The sequence below is a fragment of the Dasypus novemcinctus genome, chromosome X (genome assembly GCF_030445035.2).
Source record: "Dasypus novemcinctus isolate mDasNov1 chromosome X, mDasNov1.1.hap2, whole genome shotgun sequence".
NCBI classification, from domain to species: domain Eukaryota; kingdom Metazoa; phylum Chordata; class Mammalia; order Cingulata; family Dasypodidae; genus Dasypus; species Dasypus novemcinctus.
In genome coordinates this window covers 109,932,350-109,947,205 of record NC_080704.1, presented here as the reverse complement: position 1 = coordinate 109,947,205, position 14,856 = coordinate 109,932,350, and the positions used below count along the sequence as shown (strand labels likewise).

Below are 14,856 nucleotides of genomic sequence, written 5' to 3'. Positions count from 1 at the left end.
TTGAACCCTGGACCTCCTATATGGTAGGCAGATGCTCTATCAGTTGGGCCACATTCGCTTCCCCCAAAATTTTTAAAAAGAAAAGAGTTTCTTCCCTTCTGTACATCCAAATAAGAAGGGATATAGGAAAGATAAAGAAAGAGGAAAGAATGAAGAAGGCAAAAGTAATGTACTATCTGTAGATCTCCTAGAGCCTGATTTTCAAACTTTAGTGTGCATTAAAATTACAAGGCCCTATGGAGTTTTGAAAATAAAGATACCTGTACCCCTCTCCCAGGATACTAATTTAGCGTGTCTATGTAGATCCTAGAAAATGGCATTTTAACAAGAACACCCCCCACACACACACACATATCACACCAAGGAGTTTCTGATATACACTAAAGTTTGAGAACCACTAAGCCGTGCTATTGCCTTGAGAGTATGGTGAAACTTTAACTAATGAAAGACCACCAATTCCATCTGTATCCACTTCTTCCATAGTCAAAGTCCTGGGAAGGAGCTTCCTATTGGTTAAATCTAGATCATGTGACTGAGCCTAGATCATGGTGCATATATCCTAGCTGGGAGGAGGGAGTAGGAAAGTTTAGCTCCCCCTTGACTTCTGTAGTGAGATGTAGAGCTCTTTCTCTCACCAAGATGAATAAAATGGATAACTCTTCCCAGGTTTCAAGATGCTGTATAGTGGTAAAATGAGTGGCAAATATTTTTACGAAATTTCACAACAGACGTTACCTGTGAAAACTTGAACAAGTTGTTAAAAAGAACTGTTCTTAGGCTAGATGACTTCTTTGCTGAGCCATTTTGAGATCAGTAAATGTTGGTATTTCTAGATATGTAGACCAGCAATTGTTGTGAATTTTACAGTTGAGCACACAGGCCCAGAGAGTTTAGCCTGACTCACTGAAGGTCACCTAACTAGAAAGCAGCAGGACTAGGATTAGCTATACTTTATGGAGGAGGGAGGATTTCTTGTGGAATTCAAGTGAAAGGGAAGATTGGATTTAAACTAGCAAAGAAGAAGATGGGATAGGGATGGTGAAGAAAGTCAAGGCTTGGGGGACCTTTTGAGTAGATGGATGAGATACGACTCATCCAAGATGTATTCAGGGAAAACTGAGTAGGCCTGTTTGACTTGATTTGAAGGTTTAGTATAGGGGAGAAGTTGGAGCTAAAAGGTTGATAGGCACCAGATCCTACAGAGACTTGGATGAATGTTTTAGGAAGAATAATCTGACAATAGTATATGGTTTAGGGCCTGGATGCAGAGATACCACCAGAGTGGGGGGAAATGACAACAACAACAACAAAATAACATAATGTTTAGAAGCCGAAGCTCTAGAGTCAGCAGGGTCAAGGGCAGAGCAAGTTACCTAACCTCTCTTTGCATCATATTTATACAACTGTAATAGTGGACATAAAGGCCTAATGAGTGCATTAGGCAGGGTACTGGCAGAAAACAAATGGCACACTTAAATTAGGTAATTTAAGAGAATTTAATAAGGGACTATAAACAAAGATGCAGGCAGGGTGTAGGGAAATCACAAGGAATAGTACAATACTTTGGGGCAAATAATGTTAGGATTATTACCACCCATAGTCATCAAGCAGGGAGGAGAGGTAGAAGTTACTTGATTAGAGATAGAGAGAGAGAAATAGAGAGAGAGACTGAATACACTATCTGGTACTATGAATTTAGTCATCCCACAGCAACCCTATAGGAAGGGAAGTAGGTGAATAAATACCCTGGACTCACTCTCTTCTCTCCTTCAGATCTCCTGTCAGGGTTTCTCACTAGTTGAATTTCAACAGGAAGCCAGAATGTAAGAAAACCTGTTAATGATGTCCACATAGGTCAGTCTCCTGGGACACAAAGCAGTAGAGGGAAGGGGGAAGAATGAAGCTGGAGACATAATAAGTAAGTGCCTAATAATCAATAGCAGTATGGTTCAGATTTCAGGTCCTGCATGACCAAGCCTTCTGGCTTGATGGGGTCATCGTGACCTTTGAGATTTAAGTAAAAATTAAATGGGTACTCACATTCCAGCATCTCTCTCAATAATTTAGATTCTGAGAAAGGTTTGATGTTCGTGTTTCTTCTGGTCACTTTTGTCTGAATTTCTGCCTCCATTGTGCTCTCATTTTCTTTTCATGCCTCCTGGGTTTGTAGTTTCTTTTTTGCACTATGTCAACTCCCTGGTCACTCCTTGATAACTTCACTTCCCCATATACTAGCCACAGCAGATTTTACTGACGGATGGGGTACTCGTGTCTTTGGTACAATAGGAGACAGCTTCAACTTAAATATTAGACATCCCTGGCCTTAACATTTTCTAAACCATTCTATTAGGGCTTGAATTTTCCCCATGTTGTCCAGTTCTCCTCTCTCTTTCAACCTTCTCCCTACTTCCCATCAGATCACTAATCTCCAAACCGTGACACTACTGTTAGTTTCTCAAGCAGAGCAATCTATCCATGCCCCAAGGGTAATCTTTGAGCAATCAAAATGACCCTTCAAGGTGCTGGGCTTAAACACAGATCTCTTCCCCTAAGAGGAAATTTGACCAAGTTTGCTCTTAAACTAACACTTTTATTTTCTCCCCATTATATTAGTTGGTGTTTTTTTTCAGGCATGAGTTGATGAGTACCTTTTCTAATATGTGGCAAGAGGATTGAAAATATAAGGACAGATGTGAGGTGCATTAGATGAGAAAAATTAATCAACAGACCATGATGACTAACTAGATATGGATGAGAGCCCAGGAGAGGAAAGGAGACCATCCAACAACAGGGTATGCAGCCTGGATGACTGAGAGTCATCATGCTATCAGTTTCTCAAGCTAATGATTGGTTTGGTCACCATGAAACTTTGGATTTTGACACATATCCAATGCTAAGGGATCAAAGAGGCCGGTTAGAGGGTGAATGTGAGGAATAAGATCCCAAATCCAAAGCCATCTGTCCCAGAACCTCAGCTAGAATTAGTGAGGCAATAGAAAGCAGCTTCCCTGTGTGTGTATGTTTGTGCATGTGAAGGCAGTGAATTTAGCATGAAATGAGGAAATTCTTGTCAGGGAAGCCCTAACAGCAAGATCTACCTATCCCTTTCCTTGTTCAAATTTGTACTTTATTCATGCTTTATCCCTGTTGGAAAGAGATTACTATCAAGCTGATTTCTGGTCCCCTACAAAGACAGCTGAAAGTTCTATGATCTCACCTGTTCCATCATTTTAGGGTAAGGTAGTTCTAATCCCAGGCTAGGCCTCTTCTCTTTGGTATCCTTTTCTCTATCTTTTCCACTTTTCCTTGATACCCACTATCCTCTACTCTAGTTTACTGTCCTTCAGAAAGCAGAGAAGGGAGTCAGGGCCATAGCCACAGTTGGTTTTATCCACATCCCATCTTCCATAAATCACCCACACTAAACCATATTCCGTCCATGTGGAACAAACCTGATTTCTTACCATTGATCCGAGCAAGGGACTAAATATACCTTTATAAAACTAAAAACTTTATTGAGATATAATTCACATCATAAAATTTACCCTTTGAAAGTGAATAATTCAGTGGTTTTTAGTATCCTATTTCACCACAAGAAGAAACCCCGTAACCACAAAGCAGTCACTCCCTATTCCCTCATCTCCCTGGCCCCTGGAAATCACTAATCTATGTTCCTTCTCTATGGATTTTTCTCTTCTGGTCATTTCATAAAAAATGGTATCATACAATAAATGGCCTTTTGTGTCTTGCTTCTTTCACTTTGCATAATGTCTTTAAGATTCATCCATGTTGTAGTATGTATCAGTACTACATTCATTTTTATGACTGACTAATCTTCCATTGTATGGCTATACCACAATTTGTTTACCCATTCATCAATTGATGGGCTTTTGGGTTATTTCCACTTTTTGGTTATCATGAATAGTAGCTGCAATGAAGATCTGTATACAAGTGTTTGCACTGACATGTTTTCATTTCTCTTGGGTCTCTTATCTATGAGTGGAATAGCTGGGTCTTATAGTAATTCTATGCTTGACCTTTCGAGGAATTATCCATCTCTTTTCCAAAATGGCTGCACTATTTTACATTCCCATCAGTAGTGCACATGGTTCCTATTTCTCCACATCATTGCCAATAGTTGTTATTGTCCACTTCGTTGATTTTAGCCATCCTGTGGGGGCGGTGCAGTGATATTTCATTGTGGTTTTGATTTGCATTTCTTGTATGATTAATGATGTTGAGCATTTTTCAAGTGCTTATTGACCATTTGTATATTTTCTTTAGTGTAATACTTATTCAGATCCTTTGACCACATTTAATTGGGTAATTTGTGTTTTTACTGATGAGCTGTAAGAATTCTTTATATATTCTATATATAAGTCCCTTATAAGATTTATGATTTGCAGAAATTTTCTCTCATTTTTGGGGTGTCTTTTAATTTTCTTGGTGGTCTGCTTTGAAGCACAAAAGTTTAAATTTTGATGAAGTCCAATTTATTTATATTTTTATTTTGTCACATATACTTTTGGTGTCATATCTAAGAAATTACTGCCTCATTGAAGGTCATGAAGATTTACTCCTATGTTTTCTTCTATAAGTTTTATAGTTTTAGCTTACACTTAGTTAGGTCTTTGATCCATTTTTAGTTAATTTTTGTATGTGGTATGAGGATGGAGTCCAACCTGTTTGAACCTCTCAGGGTTCCCCAACTAATGCTGCAAAACAGGTTGTCCTACTTCTCAGCTTCAGAACTTTTGCTGGTAGTCAGCTATTCCATTCATGCCTGTCAGATTCTTACTGCACACAATAGGCCGGTTCTCACTACTGGCACAAAATCCCTTTCTTGCCACTTACTTGGGAAAAATGACTCAAGTAAAATCTGGTGACCTTAGGTTTCTTGCAGGGGTAAAAAAGAAAAGAAAATCCCTTGAAGTCAATTGGTGCCTCAGCACCTTTCCATTTGGAGGAGAAATGATAATTATACAGCTTACTGCTGCCACCTTCTGACAGGCACAGTTCAGGCAGACAATTGTTAGTCCCAGAAGTGAACAGGGCTCCCAAATTTAAATGCTTCAGGAATAATTGGGAGGTAGTCTAAGAGTGAGTGAAAGGTTCTTGTTGGGAACTATGCTGAACTGGCTAACACAAGCTTATCCAAGGGAGGCAATTCCTCACCTGCAGAGAATGATTGTTACAGGGGAACACTGGTCCAGTAAAGTCAGATCTTGTGATTTTTTCCCCAGGATAATCCATAAGTAGTTTTTTGAGCTCACTGTCTGCTTTCTGTGTCCATGTGCTCTGTGTTCCTCTGTGTCTGCTTGTCTTCTCTTTAGGTAGCACTGGGAACCAATCATGAGATCTTCCGGAGTAGGAAAGTGATGCTCAATCTCCTGCTCCACCTCAGCTTCCTGGTCTGCTGTGTCTCTTATTATCTGTCCCCTGTGTCACTTTATGTGGCTCATCTTGCTGCACCAGCTCTCCACCTGAGCCAGCACTCCTGTGTGGGCCAGCACTCCTATGCGGGCCAGCATGCTACATGGGCCAGCTCTCCACTCACACCAGCTTGCCTTCACAGGAGGTCCCAGGAATCAAACCCTAGACCTCTTATATGGTAGATGGAAGCCCAATCAATTGAGTCAAAGCCACCCCCCACCCTGCTGTTTTTGCTGTCTGTGTCCGTTTGCTATGTGATCTTCTGTATCTATTTCTCTTTTAGTCTTCTCATTTTTCTCCTCCATGATTCACCGGGATTCAATCCTGGGGACCTCTGATGTGGAGAGAGGTTCCCTGTGACTTGTGCCACTTCAGTTCCTGGTTTCTGTTGCACCTCGCCTTGACTCTACCCTTTGTCTCTCTTTTGTTGAGTCATTATCTTGCTGCATGACTCACACAGGCACTGGCCTGCCATATTGTCACTGGCTTGCCGTGCAGGCACTCGGCTTGCTGCATGGGCACTGGCTTGTTGTGCAGGCACGCTTTTTACCAGGAGGTCCCAGGGATTGAGCACAGGTCCTCCCATATGGTAGGTGGAAGCCCAATCACTTGAGGCACATCCTCTTCCCTCCATAGATTTTTAAAATGTGAACTTTCCCAATTTTCTTTTTTGACAGAGTGGGGAGCTTTTTTCCTCAATTGTTTTAATTTTTTTTTCATTTAAAAAATGTATCAAAGTGTATAATTCATATATAAACACACATAAGCAATAAGTATATAGTAAAAGTCATGAACTTATAAAACAAACATGCATAATATCATTCAGGGTTCTCATACCTCACCCCACAACCAATAGCTTGCATTGTTGTGAAACATTTTTAACAAATGATGAAAGAGCATCCTCAAAATATTACTAACTAACCACAGTGTTAGAGAAAAAAAATGGTGCTCACTGGGACATGGAGACTGACATGATTGCAAGCAGAAAGTTTATTGGGAAGCTCTCCCAACTAAGGGTGTCTGAAAATTAGACTTCACCAAGCCTCTAACAGATGTGGTCATGAATTTATATAGTACATCTATAAGCAGGAACATGCTTAGTTAATGAGAAGAGATTGGGGCTTGGATAAGGCCCAAGGGTCAATAGGGATGCCTAGGGGGTGGTGAGCTAAGAGTAGTGAATTCTAGGGGTGCGGGAAGGGTTGGTGGTGTCATGTGGTTTCTTTGTCTATTCCTGTGAGGAAATGAACTGTGTCTGAACTTGTAGTTTCTGGATGGGGAGCTGTTCTATGTCACGGGAATACAAGTTACTGTTTGATAACCATTGTAAACCTTGTGATCAGTTATTCATTATAAAACTTGTAAGGGAGAAACCTCTAACACAAAGTATCTTACCTTTGGTGTATTTCTGCCCTCCCCCAACCCACCCCATTATTATTATTTTATATCATTCATACATGAACTTACATAAACAGTAAGTGTATACTGACAGTTGTGAACTTACAAAACAGAAATACATAACATCATACAGGGGGCTCATACATCAACCCACCACCAATACCTTGTATTGTGAGACATTTGTTACAAATTATGAAAGAATATCGTGAAAATCTTACTACTAACTATAGTCTGTATCTTACAATTGGTGCATTTCCCCCCCAACCCATCCTATTATTATTTTTTAAAATACATTTTATTACAGAACTCATGAACTTACAAAACAATCATGCACATGTGTAGAATTCCCATACAACACCCCTTCATCAACACACAACACCATGGTGGAATATTTGTTACAGATTATGAGATAATATCATCAGACTATCACCATCAATCATGGTCCATAGCATACATTTGGCTCAATTTTTCAGTACTCCCCCATTATCAACACAGCGCATCTTTGGCATTGATGCAAAGAATATTATTACTGTTAACCACAGTCCACAGGTCACTCCAGTTGTATTTTTCACATGCTTCTCCACATTTCCATCACCCTGCAATAATGACATACACTTGCTCAAGCTCACAAAGGACACTCTTGCATCAACCACAATTCTCATCCACCTCTAGGTTTAATGTGTTATTCCATCCCTTGATTATTCTATAGCTTTCTTTCAACTGACGTTTACATTCATATGCTACCTTTTTCAGCCACATTTCCATTTATAAACCAGCTGTTACTCACTATAATGTATTACCATCAATTCTATACATTTCACACTTTTAAAGTCAAGCAAATTAAAACTTCTACATACATTAAGTATCAGTAGTTCTTCTCAGCCCTCCTCTTTATCTCCTTCAAGAATCCACCACCTACTACTAGGTCTTGAAGATGTTTTCCTACATTTTCTTCTACAAGTGTTATGGTTCTCGCTTTTATATGTAAGTCTTAGATCAATTTTGAGTTAATTTTTGTATACGTTGTTAGATAGGGGTCCTCTTTCTTTCTTTCTTTTGGCTGTGGACATCCAGTTCTCCCAGCACTATTTACTGTTTTGGCCCAGCTGGGTGGGTTTGACAGCCTTGTCAAAAATCACTTGACCATAGATGTGAGGGTCTGTTTCTGAACCATCAATTCAGTACCACTGGTCTGTGTGTCTACCTTTATGCCAATACTATGCTGTTTTTACCACTGTAGCTAGGTAATATGATTTAAAGTCTGGAAATGAGAGTCCTCCAACTTTTCTTTTCCATTTTTATATGTTTCTGGCTATTAGGACCCCTTAACCTTCCCAATAAACTTGATAATTGTGTTTTCCATTTGTTTAAAAAGTGCTGGTGGAATTTTTATCGGAATTACATTGAATCTTTATATCAGTTTGGGTAGAATTGACATCTTGAAATTTTGTCTTGCAATTGATGAGTATGGAATGTTCTTCCAATTATTTCATTTAAAATTTTTCTTTTAACAATGCATTGTAGTTTTCTGAATACAAGTGCTTTACATCCTTGATTAAGTTTATTCCTAAATATTTGATTCTTTGTTGCTGTTATAAATGAAATTTTTTCCTGACTTCCTCCTCAGATTGCACATTATTAGTGTTTTTTAAAATTTATTTAATCTGATATGAGTATTGTTACTCCATCTTCTTTTTTTTTTTTTTTTTTGGTTACTGCATGTGTGGAATAACTTTTTCCAGCCTTTCACATTAAATCTATTGGCTTCTTGGGTCTAAGGTGAGTCTCGTGCAGACAGCATATAGATGTCTCATATTTTGTTATCCATTCTGCTAGTCTGTGTCTTTTGATTGGGAAATTTAATCCATTAACATTCAATGTTATTACTGTAAAGGCAGTTCTTATTTCACCCATTTTGACCTTTGGGTTTTATCTGCCATATTTTATTTTCACCATTCTTTTGAGACTTTTTGTTACTTTTACTGATATAGTTTCATTTCTAGACCCTCTTCCAAGTGTATCTCTCCTGTCTTTTCTTTTCAGAATGTAGCACACCCTTTAGTATTTCCTGCAAGGCCAGTTTCTTTGTTATAAACTCTCTCAGTTTCTGTTTATCTGTGAGTATTCTAAACTCACCCTCATTCTTGGAAGACAGTCTTACTGGATATAAGATTCTTGGCTGGAAGATTTTCTCTTTCAGTATCTTAAATATACCATACCACTGTCTTCTTGCCTTCATGGTTTCTGATGAGAAATTGGTGCCTATTCTTATTGGGTATCACTTATATTGCTTTCCTCTTGCTGCTCTCAGAATTCTACCTTTGTCTTTTTGGCATTTGACATTCTGATTAGTATGTGTCTCGGAGCTGGTCTATTCAGATTTATTCAGATGGGAGTATATTGTGCTTCTTGGACGTAGTTATCTACGTCCTTCAATAGGGTTGGGAAATTTTCTACAATTATTTCTTAAAATATTCTGTCTGCGCCTTTTCCCTTCTCTTCTTCTGGGATACCCATGACATGTATGTTTGCATGTCACTTGCTGTCATTTAGTTCCCTGAGACCTTGTTCATTTTTTTTTTCATTCTTTTCTTCATCTGTTCTTTTGTATGTTTGCTTGTGGAAGTCATGTCTTCAAGCTCACCAATCCTTTGTTCTGCCTCCTCAAATCTGCTGTTATATGACTCTGGTGTATTTTTAAAATTTCATTTATTGTGCCTTTCATTACTGTAAGATCTGCTATTCTTCTATGTATGCTTTCAAATTATTTTTTGTATTTATCCAATGACTTCTTAATGTCCTTAATCTCTTTAGTCATTTCATTGAATTTATTAAGGAGATTTGTTTGAACATCTATGATCAGTTGTCTCAACTACTTTGTGTCATCTGGAGACTTATCTTGTACCTTTAACTAGGCCATATCTTCTTGATTCTTGGTATGGATTGTCATTTTTGTTGGTGTCTTGGCATCTGGCTTACTAGATGTAGCAGTTTGATATTATTGATGAATTCCAAAAATAAATAATGGATTATGTTTGTAAACTGATCTTTTCCTCTGGGTATATTAGATTATATTGGATTCATAGATTTACTTGATTAAGTAATTGTGTAAACCTCTTATGCCTGTAGGTCATTGAGTCCCCACCATTTGGTGTATAGGGACTCACAGATAAAAGGCATGGCAAAGGACAGAGTTAGGGGTTTTTGATGTTGGAGTTTTGATGTTGGAGTTTGATGCTGAATCCTTAAGCTGGAGCCCCAGGAGGTAAGCTCACAGAGGAAAAAGAAGCAAGCCATGGAAAAAGAGGAAGCCTGAACCCAGAGAGAAGCAAGAACCTGGAAGGGAGAAATCCAGGAAGCCTGAACCCTCACAGACATCAGCAACCATCTTGATCCAACATGTGGAAATAGACTTTGGTGAGGGAAGTAACTTATGCTTTATGACCTGGTATCTGTAAGCTCCTACCAAAAAAAAAACCTTTTATAAGAGCAAACTTATTTCTAGTATTTTGCATCAGCACCCCTTTGGGTGAGTAATACACTAGATTTATTTATTTATTCTGGGTGTATTTTCTCCTTTTTGCCCTTTCTCCCTTGCTGGTTGTGTAGTAGAAGCTGAAGATGTAGTTGGTGCTGTAAGCAGGGGAGGCTCAAGCTATGCACACTGCCCCAAGGACCAATGAAGCTTCTCCCACCTTTCTCGTTTGCCACAGCTGTGTATAAAAATCCAAGTCATGCAGGTCAAGAATGCCTGTAGTTGCCTAGAGAGACTGATGCAACCTCGTGCCCCTTCCTCCCATGCCGGGGTTGGGGATGGAGCTCCAGGTGTGGATGGCAATCTATGCTGTGCAGGTCCAAAATGACTTCAGTTGCCCAGGTAGACTTCTGACTTCAGTCTGTGCTAACTGAATGTACCTTTAGTCACCCAGAGAGACTGGTGCAGGTACCCCCAGCTTTATCATTGCCAGAGATAGGGCTGAAACCTAGACAAGGGCTGCAGTCTCATCTGGGTGGAAAGAAGCCAGTCCCTACAGTCACTGCAGTTTTCAATCAGTCTTACTTCCCTTCATGCCAAGGGCAGAATCAAGATGGCAGCTACTGGCCTCTTTCCAATTTGGACGGATTCAAACTTTAACTGTTCTTAGGGTTACACTTTAGCCAGCCGAATTTACTAATCAGTAGCTAAAGTTGGTGCCCATCCGTCTCTTCATCTCCCATTTTTAGGAAATGGAGCTCCCAATTCCCACCATAGAATAGCTCCAGAGGTGGCTTGCTCCGCCAGTGGAGGATGGGCCCTGGCCTCCCGGCGTGGAGTACTCTACTCCTCAATCTTCTGTGCAGATTGGCAGTCTTCTTCCATTCTTTCAAGGAGGTTGCAGGATGATCTTCTGGTCTCTTGGAGACCCCAAACATGTGCTGTAAATAACTCTGGGTGATTACTAACTGCCCTGTAGCACGAGCTGATTATTGGATCTCCTTTACTCTGCCACTATCTTGCTGATTTTCCTGAACTCTCCCAATTTTTAACTGACAATTAAAAAACAGTTAAGTGCCATGAAAACTGTCTGACTTAGTTTCGAACCTGAAGACCTAGATTTCCTTGAGGTCAGGGATCAAGACTTCTGCATGGTTATATCCCCATCTGTGAGTGCATTGCCCTGAGTGAAGTAGGTGCTCAATCAACACAGGATGGATAAACAAGTTTGTGCTTTAACCTTGCTGTAGAATAGCTGTGTGTGATCTTAGGTGTCTGATTCCTCATGTGTAAAATATGAGTTGTGAGGCTTTGTTTTTGTGAAAGTGACTTTTTAAAAAGTTATTTATTTATTTACTCTCCCCTCGTTCTTGTTGTTTGCACTCCCTGTCTGCTCTCTGTTTCCATTCCCTGTGTGTTCTTTCAGTGTCTGCTTATCTTTTCTTCTTGTCTTTCTCTTTAGAAGGTTCTGGGAACTGATCCTGGGACCTTCCAAGGTGGGAGAGAGGCACTCAATTACTTGAGCCACCTCAGCTCCCTTTTTATTTATTTATTTTCCAGTTTTTTTCTCTATTTTTTTAAAAATGTTACCTTAAAAAAATGTAAGAAGTCCCCATTTGTTGCATCACCTTGCTGCGCCAGCGCTCCATGGCACAGGCTGTCAACTCTCTGCAGCATGGGTCCTCAGCTCTTTGTGGCATGGGTCCAGCCTGCCTTCACCAGGAGGCCTCAGGAATTGAACCTGGGGCCTCCCATACGGTAGATGGGAGCCCAATCCCTTGAGCCACATCCACTACCCTGAAAGTGACTTTGTTCAAAGGAAGTTAAAAAGGTAAAAGACAAGCTGAATGAAGAAATGTTTAAATTCTCCAGGAAGTGTGTCCTGAGCATAATCTGAGTTAATCGCAGCCCAAAGGTCCTCAGATTCCAGGGAAACGAAATCCATTCTAAAAAGAACCCTAATGAAAATCAGCCTTGGGGAGCTGATGTGGCTCAGTGGTTGAGCACCAACTTCCCACATATGAGGTCACAAGTTCATTCCCTGGCTCCAGTACCTAAAAAAAAAAATCAACCTTGGAACAATCTAATATAGACTGAAAAGATATAATATTTCAGTTGAACACAGATTAAAGTAGATGTGCAAAGGTAAAAAACAATTTTTAAATCTTCTTCAAAAATCCTGTAGCTAATTAATTTTGAATTACAGATATTTCCAATCTTTAAAATGTTATAAATTGTGGTGCTTATGAGAGTCAAGTACATTTGAAGAACATTCTTGTATTTGTACTGTTAACCACAATCCTCATCCAGCACCGGGTTCACTGTGTTATTCAATCCGTAAATTATTCTCTAGCTTCTTTCAATTGACATTTATATCCTTAGACTACCCCTCTCAGCCAAAATCTGCTTTATAAGCCATCTATGTTAGTGAAAATATAATGTGTTATCATCAACTCTATCCATTTCCACACTTTTACTAATTAAAAATTCTACACACACATTAGGCATCATTACCCATTCTTAGCCCTCATGCTATCTCCTAGTAACTGTGCTCACTTCAGCAGCACATATACTAAAACTGGAACAATACAGAGGTTAGCACAGCCCCTGTTCAAGGATGACTCACAAATTCGTAAAGCATTCTTAGTAACCTATACTCTAGGCTTTAACTCCATGTGTTTATTCCTTGTAGTTAGTTCATATTAGTGACACCATACAATGTTTGTCTTTTCTGTCTGGCTTATTACACTCAGCATAATGTCCTCATGGTTCATCCATGTAATCATATGTGTCCCAATTTCAGTTCTTCTTACAGCAGCATAGTGTTCCATCATATGTAAATACCACATTTTGTTCATCCATTCATCAGTTGATGGACACTTGAGTTGTTTCCATCTTTTGGCAATTGTGAATAGCGCCGCTGTGAGTATCAGTATGTAAATGTCTGTTCGTGTCACTGTCACAGTTTTCGGTTCTTCTGGATATATTCCTAGTATAGGGATTGCAGGATCATATGGAGCTTCCATATTTAGCTTCCTGAGAATCCGCCAAACTGTGTTCAACATAGACTGCACCATTCTACATTTCTACCAACGGAGAAGAAGTTTTCCTATTTCACCAATCCTCTCCAGCAATTATTTTCTGTTTGTTTTGATATATTTTTTTCAAATAATGGCCAATATATGAGATGTGAGATGACATCTCATTGTAGTTTTGATTTATATTTCCATAATAGGTAGTGATCTTGGACATTTCTTCATGTGCTTTATTACCATTTATATTTCCTCCTTGGAAAAACATCTATTTAAGTCTTTTGCGCAATTTAGAATTAGATTTCTTGCCCCTTTATTGTTGAGTTTCATGATCGCTTTATGCAGTATGGGAATCAAACCCTTATTGGATATGTTGTTTCCAAATATTTTCTCCCATTGGGTGGGCTGCCTTTTCTTGACAGAGTCCTTTGCACAGAAGTGTTCAAGTTTGAGGAGGTCACAATTATCCATTTTTTCTTTCATCAATAATGCTTTCTGTGTAAGGTTTAGGGAACCATCAATTACCACAGGTTTTGAAGATGTTTCCCTACATGTTCTTCTAGGAGTTTTATAGTTCCAGCTTTTATATTTAGGTCTTTGGCCCATTCTGAGTTAATTTTTGCATAAGGTGTTAGATGGGGCTCCTTTTTTATTTCTTTTGGGTATGGGTATACAGTTCTCCCAACACCATTTGTTGAATAGACTGTTCTGGTCCAGCTGGGTGGGCTTGAGAGCCTTGTCAAAAATCACTTTACTGTAGATGTGAGGGTCTATTTCTGAACCATGAATTCAGTTCCTATCATCCATAGTCTATCTTTATGCCATTACCATGCTGTTTTTACCACTCTAGCCAGGTAATATGATTAAAAGTCTGGAAGTGAGAGTTCTCTAACTTTTTTCTTCTTTTTAAGATGTTTCTGGCCATTCAGGGTCACTTAATCTTCCAAATAAATTTGATAATTGTGTTTTCCATTTCTTTTTAAAAGGTTCTTGGAATTTTTATTGGGATTGCATTGAATCTGTATATCAGTTTGGATAGATTGACCATCTTAATGATATTTAGTCTTCCAATCCATGAACATAGAATATTCTTCCATTTATTTAGGTCTTTTTTTATTTCTTTCATCAATGCATTGTAGTTTTCTGAATAAAGGTCCTTTGTGTTCTTGGTTATGTTTATTCCTAATATTTGATTCTTTTAGTCGCTATTGTAAATAGATTTATTTCCTGACTTCCCCAAATTTCTCATGACTAGCATATAGAAACACTACGGATTTTTGCATACTAATCTTGTATCCTGCCACTCTCCTGTACTCTAGTAGTTTTGTTGTGATTTTTCAGGTCTTTTTAAGTATAAGATCATATTATCTGTGAATAGTGAAAGTTTTACTCCTTCCTTTCCAATATGGATGCCTTTTATTTATTTTTCTTGCCTGATTGCTCTAGCTAGAACCTCTAGCACTCTACTAAACAACAGTGGTGACAGCATCCTTGTCTTTTTCTTGATCTCAATAGAAA

At 38.9% G+C, this 14,856-nt stretch overlaps 1 non-coding gene across 1 annotated transcript; it reads left to right on the top strand.

Moving 5' to 3' along the window:
• Positions 1-12,854: 12,854 nt before the first annotated feature.
• Positions 12,855-12,958, top strand: LOC111764160 (U6 spliceosomal RNA). The gene has a single exon (XR_002796847.1). It is a non-coding gene; the product is annotated as a U6 spliceosomal RNA (small nuclear RNA).
• The last annotated feature ends 1,898 nt before the right edge of the window (positions 12,959-14,856 follow it).